Source organism: Phoca vitulina, unplaced genomic scaffold (assembly GCF_004348235.1).
Source record: "Phoca vitulina isolate PV1807 unplaced genomic scaffold, GSC_HSeal_1.0 scaffold5, whole genome shotgun sequence".
NCBI classification, from domain to species: Eukaryota; Metazoa; Chordata; class Mammalia; order Carnivora; family Phocidae; genus Phoca; species Phoca vitulina.
In genome coordinates, this window is record NW_022589708.1 from 50,770,904 (window position 1) to 50,782,214 (window position 11,311).

Sequence of the window (11,311 nt, forward strand, 5' to 3'; positions counted from 1 at the left end):
CAAATAAATAAATAAAATCTTTAAAAATAAATAAATAAATCTAAAAAATAAAAAAATTTTAAAAAAATAATAAAACTCAAGGGATATTTAGGCTAGAAACACAGATTTTAGAGTCATCAGCATTTAGTTGGCATTGAAATATTGACAGTAGATAAAATCATGAATAGAAAACATACAGTAGTTTGACATTATCTGGCTTATGTCCCCTTTTAAGAATCTGATGAAAACAATGGACTCTGTTCCAAGAAAAATGTCCATAAAGAAATTTTTACATACACTTACAGTGAGACATAGATTCCCTGAAGCTCATTCATGACTAAGAAAAAATAATGTGTAAAAAGAAGAGAAGTGAATTGGTGATCGAAACTTCCTGAACCACAACAAAAAGTATTGATGTTCAAGACAGCATGGAAGATAAAGCTGCCCAGACAAAGGAGACTTGGAAAAGTTGGGTTTCTAAAACTAAATACTTTGAATTTTATAGCTATTTAACTATGTACTACCTGCCTTTGAAACCAGTTCAGTCTATAAAATACATTGCCACAAAAATCCAAAACCAGAGGCAATTCTGAAATATATATGTGAAATGGAGTTGGATCTATTCATATCACAGCTCCAGAGAATATATCAAGCTAGAAGTAATGAGTTCCAGTTTGTTAGGATTTTTACAGCTCAAGAGAAACTGGCTTTTCTAAAGCTTTCGCCTTTCCTAGGTTGCCAGAACACAGTGCTTATGTTTATACTATAAAACTCATTTCATTCCTTCTTGTTCACAGGTCAACCTTCCCCCCTCAAAGACTTTTAGGGTCTTTGTAGAAAAGGACTAATTCTTATTTATCTTTGCCCATGATACTCCTCCCTCACCCCTCCAGCTCCCCTCCAACACATACCTAATACAAAGTCTTGCACATTCATTTAATAACTATTTGTGGAACTAACTAGCATTGTCAACCCAATCACAGAATTTTCTAACACTAGCAAAGCAGAAATCAGATAATGGAAGATAATGAAACCAGAGGCTCCAATTACCTCTTTCTAGGTAAGGTCTGATGCCTCTCATTTCTGCAGCAACTGACCAGAAGTATCACAGTAAATAATATTAATCAGCCCAGAGCCTCCACATCACATTTGCCATGCTTATATTACACTGTATGGTGTGCAATTAGAGAAAATGGGGGGTGGGGGCTGGGGGATGTAAGTTTCCAGAGGCAAAAGATAGAATTCTCTCCTCATACCATATAAAAATGATCTCCTAGACAAAGAGAGACTATCATTTATGCAAAGCAAAGGAGAAAACAGGTGTTAGTACAAGAATAGATAATCTCAGGGGTCATAAACGGAATCCTTTGCTCCACATAAATCAAGAGAGAAATCAAGAACACATGTGCGAGAATTAAATCACAATTTAGCCTTGTTTTCTGTGTAACACTGTAACTAAGATTGGTGGAAACCGATGTCTTTAAACATTTCATGTAAGCCTGAAGGGAAGCCATTTTTTTACTTTGCAGATTTACTGTCTTACCTACTATGAAATGGAGCAGAATGTCATTGATGTTCTCCGAAGAATATTCACTCTAGCCCCTTGTTGAGGCCTTCATCACCTTACTCCAATAAATCTTCACTTTATGTTTACACACAGAGCACTTTTGTCATCCATTCCTACACACAAAAGGTCTAAGTTTATTGCAATATTAGACAAGGTGCCGTTTTGCTTCCTGGTTTGTTTTTGGTTTTTGTTTTAGTTTGGTTTTATAGATTTGTCTATCTTGAACTATCTGAAGGGCACTTGAGCCCCACAAGCCTCACAATTCAAAAACATTAAATAAAATAAAAACACAGAGGGAGACCAATCTCCAACTAGCTTTTACTTCATGTGAGCCTCTTGAAGTAATACATGGCCTAGAAGAAGCCCTGGCTAGAATGATGAGTTGCCTATACTATTTGTCTGTTCTATGGGAATGCAAGGTTTGTTCCTTTTCTAGGATTATTGCATAGAGGCTGAGGTAGCTCTGGAGAATACAAAGTATTGCTTTTGTCTCCAACTGAAGAAAAAAAAAATTCCAAACCAAGTAATCAGTTTGTCCCAGACAGAGAAAGCAGCATAATAAACAGCACAGAATAGAGTTACTCTTTGTTAGGCTGGGTGTCTTGTATGTTTATACTGGGCGAAGTGCTTGATTCAGTAGACTCTGGAAGAAAATCAGGTACAAGACAAGAGGGAAAATGGCAAGACTAGAATAGTCAGTGAGGAAGGCAAAAAAAAAAAAAAAAAAAAGATAAACAGGTCTCTAGTTGTGACAACTTCCTCTGAGGATGGAAATTCAACAGCTGGGTTTATTTTTTATAAATTCAGACCTTTGCCTAGAACGTTTCCCCACTACCCCCACTATAGGGTACCACATGATAAATTCATGCCCATTATTCAAGCCTCAGCTCATACATCATTTCTTCTGTAGAGCTCCCGTAATACCGCAAAAAGAATTCTTTTCTCTCCTTTGCCCTCCCATCTCGCTTAATCAGTCCCTTTTTTAGAGAATGTCTCCCCTTCCACTTTGAGAGCACCTTGCAGGCCTGGATTAGTCATCATTTTCTCCCTGGGGCTTATCATTATAGGTGATGCAAAAATTTGCTTAATAAATACATGTTGAATAAATCCAAATAGCTAACATTAAAAAAGTCAAGCCCCCAGATACTGAAATTAGACAGACAATTAATAGAGCTCCTCTCACCGTATGTCAGGAAGACCTAGCTTGAAATAAGGGAAGTGTACCAGAACACACTACTTATGAAATCAGCCTTGGATAAGATTAGGTAAAACAGAGGCAATGCAGAGAAGAATTTTTATAAGAAAAGCTAACACAAAATAATTTTCTAATATTCTTGGTTCATTTTCTAAGAGAATGGTAGCAAATAGGCACATTTTTTTAATCAGAAAAAAATAAAATAAAAGTATTTACCTTGAACTATCCCCATGTGCTACATAATCATATCCTGGACATAAATGTTACACCCACATCAGTGTTACAGATCACATGGGTAAGGATTGGAAGGCTCTTCTCCCACTCAGAAATTGCTCAGTCCTGTTTATGAGCAGCCACTTAATGCTATACTTAAAAGGACCAATTTAAAATGCGCGCTGCATGGACCACTGCACAGATTACCATGGACACTGTCCAAATGTTGCCTCATAGCATGATAGGAATCCAAAGCTTATTGAAAAAAAAGGTCTACTTCTTTTCAATATGCTTCTATGTAAAAGTATATTTAGGTATGTATTGACTTTCTAGAATTACTCAACTGCTATATCATTTAAATAAATAACTTTTTCCAAAAGACTCTCACAAATTCTCTGCAGGGAATAAAGAAATCTATATGATGAATGCACACATTTGCACATGCAGACACACACTCAAACATATGTACGTTCACACTCATGTGTGCAAGCACATTCACACACATGTTCACCCATACACCTGCACACTCATTTCTCTCCCCTCCACTCCCCCTCACACCCTCACACTCTCAATTAAACAAGGAAAGTGGCTCAGTGAATAGATTATTTTCAGAACAGCTATTACCCAAAGGGGATACCTCTTCAGTTTCAGCTGGGTTACCAGTTGGACTTTATAGTAGCTATCAGCAGCAATCCACATCCCCAAAATTTAAGTCTTATTATTAGCACATACTACCACATACATACAAATGTCTTCTAAATATTAAGGACAGTTGGTGGGTCTCGACAGTATCAGAAATAATCTTGATATTTTCAAGTCTCAGAAAAGTAAGTTGCAATCACAGAATTAGGGCTAATAAAAACAGCATTTCTTAGGCCTTAAAGTATCTTGGTGTGCCTTCTCTAACTCCAGGTAATAAGCAAACTCCCCCTGTTTTTCCCACTCGATTCACCTTAGCTGTACTCAAAACCCCATAGGGCCAGGTCCCTGTGTGTCCTGCTTACCAGTGAGTGTTAATGGTTAGCACATAGTGAAGGAAGGATGACCGGATGGGTGTGGCAAAACGCTCCTGCTAACACTAACTTTAGCTAATATGTGGACATCTGCCGTGACATACTAGGGTCCTCTTCTCTAGAGAAACCCCGGGGTGGAGGGAGAATTAGAAGCATGTTCACAAAGACTCGGCCTTCCCCGGTGTTTCCACAGCTCAGATCTGCATTTCTCAGCACCCATCTTCCCCAGGTGCTTGGCTTCAGGATGGAAGCTTCCTTTGTTTAGAGAAGAGACTAAAATCATGCACATAATTTCATATAAATTATTCTTGTCCCTTTCCATAGCAGTGACTCAGCCTGTACCTATGAACAGAGGGAAGAGCTGAGCAATTGTCCAAAGAGAAAATATGCATTATTCAGAGCCCAAAGCCTACCTTTTCCTTCAGTTTGAAATGTTTTGACCAGAACTTCAGATAATTATTTCAGATTTACACCTCATTTGTCTTATGTAAGCATCACTTCGCTTATACTAAAGATAAGAGAATTAACCTAAAGGTTTTTTTTCCAACCATTTGTACTAAATAAATGAAGTCCTAGAGTCCCAACAAAAGTATTAAGGAATATATGCATGATTGTTACAGGGAGGTCCTACGTGGTACATGTACATGATACCTCTTAACTATTTCAGTCTCTCTCTCATATATGTATTTATATTTATGTTTCTATTCAGATCTACATATAATTTTTTTACACAGATGAAAATATACATACAAATCTATTATACAGAATTATCCCACCCCAATCATGCTTCCTGCATTTTTGGTAATTGTAGCATCTGCAAAGCTACAGATTAAAAGAAAACAAAAATACTCTAATGGGTCTTTGAAAACTGTGCCAAAGTGGAGCCCTTTTAGCTTAAACTAAGCCACAGTGTTCAATTTGTCTCTGCCCCAGATGAAACAGTATCCATTTGGAATGCTGCATGAAGATGTTTTGCTTTTGTGGAGATAACTGGCACTAAAGAGTCATAGTAATTAGCAGCATCAGGTAGCTCAGGCAGCATTTGGTCACCCATTGCCTATTTATTTGTGAGCAAATGGGAGGGTGTAGGGGTGACAGGAACAGATGGGGAAAAGATACAAGTACTTCATTGGCACCTTGCATGGATGCCTTATGCTGTCTTTCTCCCTCCCGCACCATCATTAGTGCCTCTGGCTTCTGAGCCAAGTCTGAAGAGCCCGTGGGCAAGTGCAGATGTTACCAGCTGTTCCGGCTGCCCTTCCCCACAGCCTATTCCTTGCCCTCCACTCATCTGGCATGACAAAGGCCTTTCTGTGCTGCTACCTTCAATCTCTACACACTTTGGTTTCACAGTTGAGGATTTTTTTGTTTTGTCTTGGGTTTTTTGTTTTTTGGGGTTTTTTTGGTTTTTGCAACAGTAACAAGCCAGTAGGGTGTAGTTAGGGGTTAATTGGGCACAAAGGCAAAATGTGCAAAGACCCAGGTGTTCCTCTCAGGAAGGATTCCAGAGGGGTTTTGTAACTGATTGCTACGTTTCAACAAGAACTCTCTAGTCTTGATGGCAGTACCAGGAACCAAGGTATGACCAAAGTTATGGGGAAGAAAGGCCAAGCAGAGATACCTATTTAAAAGAGGTCCATGAAAGGGCACCTGGTGACTCAGTCGGTTAAGTGTCCGCCTCTTGATTTCAGCTCATGTCATGATCTCAGGGTCATGAGTTCAAGCCCCATGTCAAGCTCTACAGTGAGCGTGGAGCCTGCTTAAGATTCTCTCTTTCCCTCTCTCTAAAAAAAAAATTAATTATTTAATTAATAATAAAAAGCCGATGAAAGGGGGCAAGTACAGAAAAAGAAATACAAAGAGCCATAGTGGAGATTTGGGGATAAAAACAGAATAACTAATGCTTATTGAGCAATTACTATCGGCCAGGCACCGTAGTAAGCAACTTACATAGACACAACACTGAGCTTGCTATTAGTATTACCCCCATTCTACAAATGAAAAAACAGGCTTAAAATAAGGGTTTTAAAAGTGGTTGAATGCCACTCAGTCTGTAAGTACCTAATTACGATCTGTGATTCAGACCCCAGAAGTCCCTTCCCGAGGCTCCCCCGGGAGTCCAAGAGAATGGAGTTCCGCTTCTGAGCCAGCTTCCGTGTAGCAGAGTAACTTGCAGCATGTCCCTGAACTTCAAGATCTATCTCTACAGACAAGAGTGGCAAGTCCAAGGATGGCTGACAACCTCCTGCATCGGAATCATCTGATGAGTTCATTTAAAATGTAGATTTCTGAGTCTCTTCTTAAATCTAATAAATCAGACTCTCTATAGCAAGGTGCTCAAAATTGCATTATTAATAGTTCCCCTGAGGATTTTTAGGTTCAATAAAGTTTAAGGAATGCTGGACTAGCCCATCTCTAAGGTGCCCTTTAAATCGAAAATTATATAGCTCTGATGGCTCATATGGCACCCAAGGAAATTGTTGCATTATTTATACACAAATGTTGCTTATTTAAAAGAAAATTCAAAGTAGCTTTATTCAGTATAAGTTATTCTACTCACTAGAGATGATTTTGAATGACTTTCTTTTATTTCCAAAATTCAAGGTCATTTCCAAAGGGTAAAGATTGCTTTCTAAACATCAAGGAAATGAAAACCCTCAGGTTTAGGACTAGTCTAAAACTGCCCTGAGCCATGGCTGCATTTTTGGTATTAGACCTCTATTAGGATGATTTTAAAGGAGTCAACACTCTTTTGGATGTATGAACTTTTTTTTTTCTTTTTTCAAATAAAGTTTGTGCCTTATAGTCAACCATACCTCTCAAACAGTAAACTGTATTAGGCTGAGCATGTGGAATCACTTTTTACTTGCAAAAACAATGAGTTCATATGGTTCGACCTAGTGAACGTGTGTGCGTGTATATGTATAATAAGGTTAAGTCCCTCTGACTAGATATTTAAGTACCAACTTACTTGGTCCTCATAATGCAGTGTTGCTCTCAGAGCATTCCCAGTAGATGTTAGGTGATGATATTGACGATGAAATTCCCATTCAAGTTCCCAGACTTTGTCCTAAATCCTTAGATCTTAATAAAAAGGTAAATATTCACAGCTACAGTAGACCAGTTAGTGACCAAACTAAAAATCTAATAACTTCTTTTTTTCATCCATTCCCAAACGTAATGTAACATACAAATATGTGTAACCGACCCATACAAGCTGCAGCGCTTTCCCCAAGTACTCTGCGTATGTGAGTTTACTGCGACTTGTAAAAGATGGCTTCACAGTCTGACAGATTTTATCAGCGGTGTACTTTTTCCTACTCTTCAAGCCATTTTCCTTAAACTGAGTATTCAGTCGTTGTCACTAAAAACACATCAACAGGAGAAAGAAATCTAAAAGTTAAAAATTAGGTGAAATGACATGGATTGGCATGGATTGAATGCTTGGAGAAGAAATAAAAGCGACTGAGCTCACTGGGCCACATGAAATATTTGTGCCTTTTTCCTCCTGTGTCTTCCTCCTCTGCGCCCACCTCTGAGTGCCAGCAGAATTATTTGGCAGCAGTGAGCTCTAACTAAAGCTTCTAGAAGCTCTCATTCAGCAGTGAAATTGTTGTCTTCCTCTGATCCTCAGATTATGGAGATGAGGGAATGAATGTACAGCACTAAGATTTCCTACCGAGATAGCTTTTCACTCTTTTCAGTATGAAAAAGATCAAAAGGAAACTGGCTAATTAGCATACCAAAGGAGACAAAAACCCCTAGAGCTTTATCGTTATTGCAATCCAATAATAAACACCCGAGTACAAAAAAGATTATTTGATAATGACACACAGAATTGAAAGCCTTTGAAATAGCAGCTTCTAGAAAAAAAAATTTTTTTGGAAAGAAAATATCCATAATTATACAGAATAATGCTCCCACGTTGGGGAGCGGTTCTTCTTTCCTATGAGAGCTACTTGCAGAACTATTTTGCCTAAGACCAGCGATGCGGATTGCCTTTATCTGAAAAATTCAAAAAGCCTACAAAAGGTTTCAAATCCCTTCTCAAGTAAACATTCAGCTCTTTCATATTCCTAAAAATTAAACACAGAATTCTTGTCTTAAAAAATAAGTGTCCCTTTTCCCAGACCAGAGCCCAGCCAAAGACTGGGGCTCCAAACTAAAGAAATTTGCAATTCTTTGAGGCTTATTATTCTTCTCTATAGCCTTTTCTGGTTTAGAAACTCTGGTAGTCTCTGCAAATATGGACTTTTTTCAAGGGAGGAGAACAAAGCAATTGTTTCATTATAAACAAGTTACTCTGGGACACAAGCATAGGAATCTACCAGGCCTATGGAGAGAGACATCCTTAAAAGAAAATCAGACCCTCCACCCCTTGGATTAATATTAATATTGTGATGCTTTTCCTCAGGCATCAAGAGGACAATAATCAACAGAATGGATTTTTCAGTAGTCACAGTGGGTTTGACTCAGCTGTGAGCTTATTGGCCTCTTCCTCCAACACGCAAGGATACTGCATTGGTCAACCTTGGGTGCGTGGTCAAGCCTGGCTTCCCCATGAGAAGCTGACCCACAACCAAATCAACTCCAGGACCTCACTAGGACAGGAGCTGGTAGGACTCTGAATTTGGGGGGCAGATGCTAATAGAGATTTTCTGCACAAGGGAATTGAGGTTGCCAGGCCCTAATTCCCTTAAAATGCCTACTGGCCACAGAGAAGTTATTATTTTGCCTGGAGATCACCCAGATAACTATAATGGACTCGCCAGAGACCACTGGCTCTAAGCCATTTGAATTAAAAGCCCAGAGGCCTGGGTTATTAATACTTTATCCTGTTTCTAAGCAAAGAATCATCGTTAATGAGTCAAACGGTAGTGACTCTCTTTACAAGTCTGAGTTTAAGTGAGTAATGCCTCTCCTATTTTATAAATTTATTATTATTATTATTATTATTATTATTTTACCTATAAATGGATGTGAAATATGCCTTTGACTGGCCATTGCGTAGCCTCCCTTTTTCTCTGGGACACCAAGTTGTCCAATTTGATGAGACCGCTTAAGGATCTTATTTGTTAGCTTCATACAGAATTTTGGTTTCTTTTTAGAAACTGTTCATTTCCAATGAAACAAGCCCCAAATCAGAATTTTACTTAGAAAATGTGTCTAGAGGAGTAAAATAAATGCCATTTACCCATCACTCCAAAGTATTAATTAGACTTAGCTGTTTGCCAGCTAAGTACCAGAGGAGCCCACAGTGATTAGCTGCACTAATTGGAATTTCAAGTGGCGCTGGTAACCACACAAAGATAATAGGATTATACCTTCCCTCCCCGAAAAGAGAAGTAGCTTTGTCATAACTATTTAGATGATGGTTTTAAGCTGTTTCACACCTAACTACCCCCAGAGAAAGGGAACATTTTTAGATTCTATTTTTATTCCTATGAGAAAAAGAAACAAAATCTTCCAGGTGGCAACGAAAGTACAAAAGAATGTCCCTCTTGGTCTCTGCATCTCAACTTGCTCTCCAAGAAGCACAGAAAAGTAACTTTACTTGACTACCAACAGCAACTCAAGCTGAGCCAGAAAGTCAGCTAGACCTGACCCTCCCTGCAGGAATGTATTTTTAGTTTGGGTTTGCAGAAACTCTTTCAGAAATTTATGAACACCTCCATTCCCAGGATTGCCAAAACTATAAATATAACTTATATTTGGGGAGGCTGAGCAGATGTTATTATCTGCATTTTATGCATTGAGAAACTATCATTTGAAGAGGGTAAGTGAGTCTTTCCCATTATTCTCTTCACTTTAGAACATTCAGTGTTTATAGAAATGAAGCATTTTCCAAGCCTGACAGATCCCACAGGTATCAGGAGGCAGGGCAGGACCCCAGCAATTTCTGTCCTCTATCTCCCTCCTGGGAGCCAGGCTCTGGACCAACTTCCCTAGCTAAATTGCCTTTGTGGGGTTCAGATACCTCTACTTGATCCTTGTCGATAAAAATCCCAATCTGGCTGAGGAACTAAAAACCCTGTGAGTGGGTCACGTTCACTGTCTTATCATCCCTTCTGATGTCCAGGCCGGCTGTTGCAGCTTATGACATAACCAATCATAAAAGAAAATTGCACTAGGGGAAAAAAAGAGGGTGGGGTTGGAAATCTTCTTTCTAGGTATTAAATATTCAGAAGAGATAAGTTAACATATGTTTCTTTTAAGCAAAATGAAAAGTACATGCTAGTCACAAAGTTACTTGCACTTATAGTCAAAGTTCGATGGCCATGAGGTATAGATTTTACCACTGGACTGACTGGGTTCTTTCAGCAACTCAAGAGGTCATAAGGTGTTTTCCAGAGTAAAGGTCTGAAGCCAGACCTACATTACAAACCCCTCTGTTTTGGAGGAAAAAAAAAAAGGATAAATTTCATTGTACAGCCACAGGTTCCACCCACACCTGAAAGCATGCCTTCTCTAGCACATGGCCTGGCTCCCATAGAGAATCTCAGGGGGTACAAAAGCCATGTGGAGTTGCCATAGCAACTTAAGGAAGCCTGAAAAGCCAACGTATCCCTGCATATCTCCATCACAAGCCCAGGGCATAATTTTAGACATTCTTTGAATTGGGGTATGACATTTCCAGAAACTCTCTATCTAAATGTTGCTCTTTTATCAGGGAAAGCAATGATGACTCCAGATCACATTCCTGAAACTGAGTTTGGAAAACTGTAGTCAGAAGAAAGGCCCCAGGGGAATCACAGAGATCCATGCATTAGTGTACAGAAAGGTAGGAAAACTATGGGTGGATCCTGAGGCCCTTTCTGGGGGAAACCAAGCAGAGCACAAGGCTTCCTGGGAAAAACGTAAGGACGGTAGACTCCAGGGTCAGGATTTCTCGAGTTGTAGAGGAGTTCACCAACAGGTGAAGAGAAGTGAATCAAAGACAAACTTCTTTCACTTTGAAATTTTCACTTGGGTAATCCAATAACTGGAAGGGGATTTCTGGTTCATTTGAATTTTAGGCTAACTGAGAAATAAGTTCCTCACTAGAATATAAGCTTCAATGCAAGCAAATGAAGTGTTTTATTGATTTCCCTACCCTAAGGCTCATAGGAAGTACTTATTAAATGTTGAATGAAGAAACAAAAGAGGGAAGGAAAGAAGGAAGGAAGGAAGGAAGGAAGGAAGGAAGGAAGGAAGGAAGGAAGGAAGGAAGGAAGGAAGGAAATGGTCAATTGCAAATTTTTCTAAGTCTAAGAAAACCAACTCTTTGGCAATTGAGAAATTTTAATAACTGCAATTATGGCTATTCAGTGCTATAACAGCCACTTGAGAAGATATAGGGGATCA

At 38.9% G+C, this 11,311-nt stretch overlaps 1 pseudogene; it reads right to left on the reverse strand.

Annotated features, from left to right (window-relative positions):
• Positions 1-3,052, reverse strand: part of LOC116631599 — a 53,371-nt pseudogene extending 50,319 nt beyond the window's left edge.
• Positions 3,053-11,311: the final 8,259 nt, after the last annotated feature.